The 8,757-nt window shown below is 47.6% G+C and overlaps 1 long non-coding RNA gene across 1 annotated transcript; it reads right to left on the bottom strand.

The window, feature by feature from the left end:
- Positions 1-1,699: 1,699 nt before the first annotated feature.
- On the bottom strand, positions 1,700-7,827 carry LOC128315207 (uncharacterized). The gene is made up of 3 exons (XR_008297722.1): positions 7,679-7,827; positions 3,899-4,023; positions 1,700-3,816 (listed from the first exon to the last, which is right to left on the bottom strand). It is a non-coding gene; the product is annotated as an uncharacterized LOC128315207 (long non-coding RNA).
- Positions 7,828-8,757: the final 930 nt, after the last annotated feature.

Below are 8,757 nucleotides of genomic sequence, written 5' to 3'. Positions count from 1 at the left end.
CATTTAAGGAAATCTTTGTCAGGTCACTGGCTGACTGCAGAGATAACAAAACAGAAACTTGAATGACCACACACAAGCAATACACACTTTGCAAAAATAGTTTGGAAATGTCACAAACACATGGCTTTAATCCTTAACAAGCAAGATTTAACAATCTCTGAGGAGTGAGAATTAGATTTCCAGAATTACACAACATAATGCTCAGTATGTCCAATTCTCAGTAAAAAGAACAAAACAAAACAAAACAGGAAACAGAAAGTACAGCCCACAGTGGGGGAAAAAATTGACAGAAATCACTCCGGAGGAAGCCCAGATACTGGAATTACTCACTAAAGACGTTAAATCAACTGCTTTAAATACGTTAAGTGAGCTAAAGGAAACCATGGACAAAGAACAAAAGGAAATTAGGAAAACTATGTAGAACAAATGAGAGTATCAGTAAAGAGATAGAAATTATAAAAAGAAACCAAACACATTCTGGAGCTGGAAAGTAAAATAAATGAAAAACTCACTAGAGATATTTGATAGCAAATTTGAGCAGTCAGAAGAAAAGATCTGTGAACTTAAAGATAAGGCCATTGAAATTATCCAGTATAAGGAGCAGAAAGGAAAAGGATAAAGAAAAATGAACAGAGCCTAAGGGACCCATGGAACACCATCAAATGTACCAGTGTAGGCATTATCCCTGTGCTAGAACCCAGTCCCAGCCTTCGTTGATATCCAGCTGGTCCTCTCAATGAATCCCTTAAGGTGCTATCTCATCACCCCCAACCAAGTGCATAGAGACTGGGCCACATATAATCCTTATATGTAAGTCCTCAGCTCCACTAAAATAATGTTCACTCTCTTCCACTTGTTTTTGCAGCACGGTTTTGGAATGGCATATACATGTATGTGCTAGAGCGGTTAGGGAGTTGGGTTAAAAGAGAATCGGAGTTTGTATCTGGGTCATGGAAATGCTAATCCAAATTCAGTCACCACTCTTAAATTGTTGGGTATCCTTGGGTAACCTGCTATACCTCTCAGAACCTCAGTGTCCTCACTTCTACATGAGGGGGTTAGGCCTAATGTTCTCTGATATTCCTTGTAGCTCTAACACAAAATCCCTCTCTCACTAAGAATGTGTGTTTCCTCTTTCAAACCCAGATTCAGTTCTCTCCTTTAAGGGTGCCATTATAATCCTTTCTTCTCTTTCCTAAGAGCACAGATGTACTATTGATGAGACTGTGTTAATCTGAATTTATCTCGTAGACATTCTTCAGGCACTTGTTCAGGTGTCCTGGGTGTTCCCCTTGGTCTAATGATCTGATCACCTCTTTTGGGGCTGTTGATATTAAGGTGTCTTAGATGACTAAAACTGATATTCCAGAACTTGCTTTTTTACTATGGACAAGCCCACTATTGCAGGAGTTGTAGGTTAGCATCCTTGCTGTTGGTGACTTGTATTTGCTGTTCTGGATGCTTTCCTGGTTTCTGACATACTGACTGCCTTATCTTCTGGAAACAGAATTTTCATAAGTTCTAACCCACAGACCTATCTATCTTGACCTCGTTTCAGCTGGTGCTCCATCTGGACCCAATTTCCCACTCTGTTACCATAACCAATCACTTGCCGTGATTTGCAGACTACCTAGGGGGAAGTGGAGAGCAATTATAAGTTCTTGAGTAAGGGAGTAGGTTAACCAGTGTTTTAGAAAGATTAATGGAGAATTAACATGGAGACAGAGAGGCTGAAGTCAGTAAGGTCAGGAAAGAACATTTCCAGTAAAACACCATTCAAGAGTATAAATATCACAGTATCATCGTGTCACATCCTTAAAGTTTCCAGTGAAGGGAGAAACAGAGGCCTTCTGATGAAAGGCTTTGTTCCACTTCACAGGGAAGTAAATGCATAATTAGATACATAGCATTTCAAAGGTGCTTGATTACTATTTATTTATTTATTTAAATGCTTACTTATTTTGAGAGAGAGAGAGAGAGAGAGAGAGAACAAGCAGGGGAGAGGCAGAGAGAGAGGGAGAGACAGAATCCCGAGTAGGCTCTGCGCTGTCAGCCTGGAGCCCAATGCAGGGCTCAGTTTCACGAACCGTGAGATCATGACCTGAGCCAAAATCAAGAGTCAGATGCTTACCCGACTGAGCCACCCAGGCACTGCCTTGATTAGCATTTAAATGAATAAATGGTGTGGTGAAGGTGGGTCCTGGGCCTGGATCCTCCCTAACTGCGCCAAGGTGGTGGCTGAGAGGAAGCCAGTCTGGAGACGAGGCAGGAGGGTGGAGCCCTGCGGTGTTTGGGGTCTGCACAAAGTGCTAAAAGAGGAGCTGGATAAAGATGCTGTAAAGGACCTGAGGCTGGTTTCTTGGCAAATGAGAGAGCTAGGGGAGTAGGGGAGACAGAGCTGGATTTGAGAGTTTGGATTCGGTTGCCCCTTCCTCAGATTGCTGTGACCAAATGCAAGTGTCTGGGAGTCAACATCATCACTCTGGAGGCAGCCACCGATGTGGGAGGCTCTGTCCACGCAGGCCTCACTAATTCGGATGTGTGCGTGTGTGTGTGTGTGTGTGTGTGGTAGGGGGAGAGGTTAGTAGACATGAGCTCACCAAGCTGAGAGGGTGTCTCAAAAAAGCAGCTGCTGGGGCTTCTCTGGGATGGTCATTGTTGGAGCAGCAGGAGAAAGGAACAGACCACAAAGGACTGTGTTGTGTCTACACTACCAATGGGGAGATTTAACAAAAGGAGAGAGGAAAGGTGAAAAAATACCTCCTCTCCATTTAAGGATAAGCCCTGACAGCTCTTTTCCAAACTTAGTACAGCGAATTCCAGGGGAAGCTGGATTTCAGGGACGTAAAGGAGTAGGTAGAGCATAAAAGGAGCCAGGCTTCAATATGTTTAGTCACTAGCAGTTTCTGGATTATGTACACTGGGCCATGTCTTACATGACCGTGCCAGACACTGGCTCAAAATCTTGAAAACCTGTACCACTCGGTCCTTGTTCGTTACTAAACTTCAATTCTAGGTGTCCACCAGGGGGCGTCGGAACCCAGGTCTGTGGTGTTCCTTTCTGAATAGCCCGTGTTGATCCAGGGTTTGTAATCTCTTGGCTCATTTAGCCCTTTCTCTAGCTGGGCAGAGGGGCAGGTGCGTGGGAGCAGCTGGCAGCACCTCCTCCCAATGCCCTAGTAAGGTTTTATAACTGTCTGAATTGCTTAGGGGCATATGAGCCGGCCCATCTGAGCAGTTCCAGGGAGCTCTGGCTTGCTTGATTAGGGTAAAGGCACAGTGTGTTCTCAGTCCTGGGAGGACATGGCCTGGGCTAGCAGATAGCCCCATGCCTAAGAATTCCTTCAGAAATCCCTCCCCTCAACCTCCTCCAGTAAGAGACAAATGGTCTCTTAGTCTCTTCCCGACTAAGAAATCTTCTGCCCTTTTTCAAATCGGTTTGTTTGCAAATTGGTTTGTTTCCAATTTAATTATTCTGGGGTGGGGCCTGGGCATCATTGTTTTTAAAAGCTTCTCATGTGATTCTTGTGTGCAGCATAATTGAGACTCTCTGGGTCCAAGGCCTTGCTGCTCAAAGTGTAGAAGCTTGATAGGAATGTAGGGTCTTAGCATCCCCTTCCAAACCTGCTGAATCAGAATCTACATTTCAAGAAGATCCCCAGCTCATTCAATTGCACACTGGAGTTTGAGAAGCACTGATATAATCAGTATATTGTTCTGCTTCACCCATGCTCATTACCTGGCCTGAATCGGAGCCTCCACAACTTTCTCAAGCTGGAGCAGTGGGCTTTGGGAGCAGAAAGTTTTGAGTGTGACCTACAGAAAGAAACAGGTTGTATATCAAGAAGTAGAGCACATATGCACGTATAATGAAACAAAAATGTCACAAACACAATACCTTTATTAGCTGTGATGCACTCTCATTCATTCAATATACATTTCTGGCACCTACTAGGCAGTGTCGTAGGTGTCTGTGCCAATCTGCTCGCAGACAAAAACCTCTGTCCTTGTGGAGTTTACATTCTGTGTGTTGAGAGCGGGGAGGAGGGTTGTCAGAAAGTTAAGAAGTCATGAATATGAAGGGTATGCTAGATTAATATAACAGTTATTTAAAAATTAAATTTGTGGAAATGCAAGCTGGTGCAGCCACTCTGGAAAACAGTATGGAGGTTCCTCAAAAAACTAAAAATGGAAATACCCTACGACCCAGCAATTGCACTACTAGGCATTTATCCACGGGATACAGGTGTGCTGTTTTGAAGGGACACATGCACCCCCATGTTTATAGCAGCACTATCAACAATAGCCAAAGTATGGAAAGAGCCCAAATGTCCATCGATGGATGAATGGATAAAGAAGATGTGGTATATATATACAATGGAGTATTATTCGGCAATCAAAAGGAATGAAATCTTGCCATTTGCAACTACGTGGATGGAACTGGAGGGTATTATGCTAAGTCAAATTAGTCAGAGACAAAAATCATATGACTTCACTCATATGAGGACTTTAAGAGACAAAACAGATGAACATAAGGGAAGGGAAACAAAAACAATATAAAAACAGGGACGGGGACAAACCATAAGAGACTCTTAAATATGGAGAACAAACTGAGGGTTACTGGAGGGGTTGTGGGAGGGGGGATGGGCTAAATGGGTAAGGGCCACTAAGGAATCTACTCCTGAAATCATTGTTTCACTATACGCTAACTAATTTGAATGTAAATTAAAAAAAATAAAAAATAAAATAAAATAAAAACCAATATGGATAGGGCTAGAGAGTATAATGCTAAGCAAAATAAGTCATTCAGAGAAAGATGAATACTAAATGACCTCACTCATATGTGGAATTTAAGAAACAAAACAAACAAGCAAAGGAAAATAAAAAAAAGAGACAAACCAAGAAACAGACTCTTAACTATAGAGAATAAATAGATGGTTACCAGAGGGGATGTAGGGAGATGGGAGAAATAGGGGATGGGGATTAAAGAGTACACTCATGATGAAAAATAAAATAAAATAAAATAAAGTAAAATAAAATAAAATAAAATAATTTTAATAAAATATTGAAAAAATTCTGTTTGTATTTTCTCTTTGACACAAAAACTGTTTAATAAACTTTACATTTCTAGGTAGAAGAAACTTTGGTTCCTGACTTTTTTCCTATTTTCTAATTTTACTGTATTTTAATAAAAGAATATCGTCTGTTTTGTTTTTTTAAAAAATAAATAAAATAAAAATTAAATTTGGAAGTGCTTCTAGATGCTGGTTACGTCCTGTTTTCTGATCTGGGTGCTAGGTACCTTCACTTTGTAAAATGTGCACGTGTTTGCACTTCTCTGGATGTATGTCATACTTTAATCCAAAGTTCAAAAAAATTACATTCTCATATTTTCTATTGCATTATTGTCCTCTTCCACTAAAAAAAAGCCAGTTACAACCTACTGAATTCAGTTCACTTCCTATGCATAGGTTGCAACAGTAGTTTAAAAAAACATTGCTCTATAAAAAAAAACAAAAAAACAAAAAAACAGAACAAAAACCCTTCAGCCCAATCACTCAGCAACATTCACCACTCTTCGCTGAGCACTTGCTTGCTGGTATGAGCCAGGCTGCCCCGTCACCACCTTCCTTGTCCTCCTGTATACCCTGCAGTGCAGTCATCTCGAGGTGGGGATTCTTAAGGGCACCCCACAAACCTCCCTCAAGCAGCTTGGTTCGCCTCCATTTAGAACTAGACCTGACAAGCCCTTCTCCCTGCAGTCACTCTGCTGTGGGCAACCTTCCTCAAGTTCCAGATCTGGGAAGAGACTGGTACAGGCACGTTAAAGGGTTGGGGTTTATCCCCACAGCCACCTTTAAGCTCCTGAGCCTTATGCTTCTAGACTGTGTCTCATTTCCTCTAATATGCTGTCAGCTCCCTGAGGGCAGAGCCGTCTTCCTAGGTGTCTCTAGGCGATGGTACTGGACTCACAGAACAATACAGGGGAGACAGACAGCCTCAGGGACCTCTCTCAGCATAGCCCCTGGTGCTCAGCGTGGTGGTGGAGAGAGTCCAAGAGTTGGGACTAAAAAGGATGGAGGAAGCTTTTCTGTGAAACTAAAGCTCCAGATAACCTTGCACTAAGCATGTAAGAAGGATGGATCTGGCTCTTGTGGGCAGGTGGAGGGGAGGTGGAAGAATGGGGACTTGGGCTCCCTTAAGAAAATCACCTAGCAGGACTGACCAGGATACAAGTGCTTTGATTCTTTGCTTTGATGTGGAGCTTGATTTACAGGCAGAAAGCTTGCTCCAAATCAGTTGTTTGTATCTATTGACTCCCAAATTTAGTCAGACCTTATACATCCCAAAGTGAGGCTCCTGGGTTTGGCATTGCTTTGTGGTGCTGATATCAGTGGTATAGGGCAGACTTTGGAGTCAAAAACTGGATCTGAATCCTGGTTTTAATGCCACCAGCTGTATGACCTGGAGCAAGTTACTTAACAATGTAAAGTCCATCTTTAAAATGAGGATGGTAATATGTAACATCATTTGATTGTGGTGGCCGGTAGATGAGAATACATGCCAAATGCAGGGCCTTACCCATAGGAAGTCTCCATAAACCTTAGCAATTGTCATTACTGATGTAGTGTAAAGGAGCTTGGGAGAGGACTCCCCTCAGATTCCTTCTCCCTGACTTCTTCCTCTGAGATCAGGCAGCAAGGGGGAACTTGGCTGAACCCAGAGGTGGCGTCAGGAGACCTGCCTGCCCTAGACCCTCCCTTGGACCAGGTAGGGTGCATTCACCCCATGCTCTGGCTTCCTGATTAAGGTAAGCTGCTACACACACTGTTATCAAATGATTTAGTGGAGAGATGCCCAGCCTATCTCACAAGGCAAGACACCAAGACCCAAATCCACCCAGTCCAGCCCCCCCTTAGGTGTCTCTAACCCATCCCGATCTGCCCTACTGCTTCCCCCACCTCCCGCCAGGGCCCTTGAGCTCAATGCTGGACAACAGGGGTGCAGAGTCATCCTACACAGTTCTTTGATGTCTGATCCTTGGGACAATTCTCTCTGGACTTGTTTTATTATCGTACCCATTGCATAGATGAGGTAGTCAGTAACAGTGTCAACTGGCCTTAAACCTTTGGGTTCTAAGCACCATGCCTCAAGGCTGCCTCCAACTAGCTAGGATCTGGGTGCGCTAGCTGCTCTATCAATGGGAGGAGGAGCTCTGAATTTTCTCCTTCTTTGTGGGTACAGGGAGGAAAGCACCCAAGAAGGAGAGCGGTGCAGGAGGGAGGAAGGCCCCCTTTACCTGGGACTGTTTATGCCTGTGTTCCCGGCAGAAAGTGTCATAGGTCTGAAACCACCTCTCCCTTGTTGAAATGTCCTCCTTTGGCCCCAGAGAAAGGATGGGGGTGGCCCAGGTTCCCAGGCCTCTGGGCTGCTGCTGAGAGATTATGACTCAAGTCCACTTCTGCAAACACTCACTGGATTGTGGCCTTGGAAACTTTCCAATCCAACCTCCTCATTTTAGAAACAAAGCAACTGAAACCAGATGGAAGTGACTTTTTACACTGTCACGTGGTAAGTGAGCAGCTGCTGAACTGCTGCTACTGAGAATTCGAGACTCCTGTTTCAGTGCTCCTCCACTGGGCCCAGTTAACTGCACAGTCTCAGTGTAACTCCCTACCTTCGACTTCGTCTCTCCTCCGGTAGACACACAGGAAGGCGCAAGCTGTGCCTGGGGTGGGGAGATTCTGGAGAGTAAAGCAGGAGGATGGGTAGTGGGACTGAAGAGTGGAGAGAGGGGAGGAGCTAGCGGGACCTGGCTCCTTAAGAGGGCGGGCCAACCCTGCTGGACTCCGCCCCCCTGGGGCGGCGCAGGCGCAGGCGGGCTCCAGGAACTCAGGCGGGAGGGCGGGCGCTCCTGGCTCCCGAGCCGGCGCGCGGGGCCGCAGCACCTGCGGGGGCCGGCGCTGGGCGCGGCGCCCGGCGGGCGGACGTCGACGCCGGGAGGCTAGGGCGGGGAGGCGGGCCTGGGACGTGGGGGTGGCCGCGGAACCCGCGGGAAGGCCAGCCTGTAGCCCCCTCCCCAGGGGGACGGGGCGGAGGGAGCGGGGCAGGGGGCGGTGTTAGCGGGCGCCGAGGGCAGCACCATCTGGAGGGGTGGGACCGCGCGGCCTCTTGGGGGCAGGCGAGTGCGCTGGGCAGTGCCGGCGAGGGGCCCCGAGCGGGGAGCGCAGGAGGAGCGCGGCGGACTCAGTCCGGCGCTGCCGGAGCAGCAGCCGCAGCGGGTCGGAGTTCTCAGCTGGGGCCCGCAGCTGCTCCGCGGGCTGAAGCTCGGCGTGGAGGAGCAGGGGGGCGTGGGTCCGGCCGTGCAGGAGGAGGGCGGGGTGGGCCCGGGGGTGCAGGAGCGGGGCGGCCGTGGCCACGAGCCCAGCCTGGGGGTGGTGTGGGGTCCGCCGGACGGCGCGGACTGGAGGCGCCCGCCGCCGTGGACGGGCTCGGCGGGCTGGCCTGTGGTGCAGGAGGAGGGGTTGGGGCCCCGCAAGCAGTACCAGGAGAAGGGGGGAGGCAGCCCCGCAGTGCAGGAGCGTGGGGAGGCCCGCGCCGGGGTGCAGGAACAGGGGGAGGGGAGCCCACGCAGGCTGCTGCAGCAGCCCGAGCCGCTCTCCGAGTTCGGGGACCGTTCCTGGGAGCGCGGGGAGGGGCTCGAAAGTTCCGGGGAGCCGGGGGCTCAGCACTGGGAGAGCTGCGGGCACCTCAGGC

This window comes from Acinonyx jubatus, chromosome C2, assembly GCF_027475565.1.
Source record: "Acinonyx jubatus isolate Ajub_Pintada_27869175 chromosome C2, VMU_Ajub_asm_v1.0, whole genome shotgun sequence".
NCBI lineage: Eukaryota > Metazoa > Chordata > Mammalia > Carnivora > Felidae > Acinonyx > Acinonyx jubatus.
The sequence above is the reverse complement of the archived record's forward strand: the minus strand, read 5'-3'. Positions and strand labels throughout refer to the sequence as shown.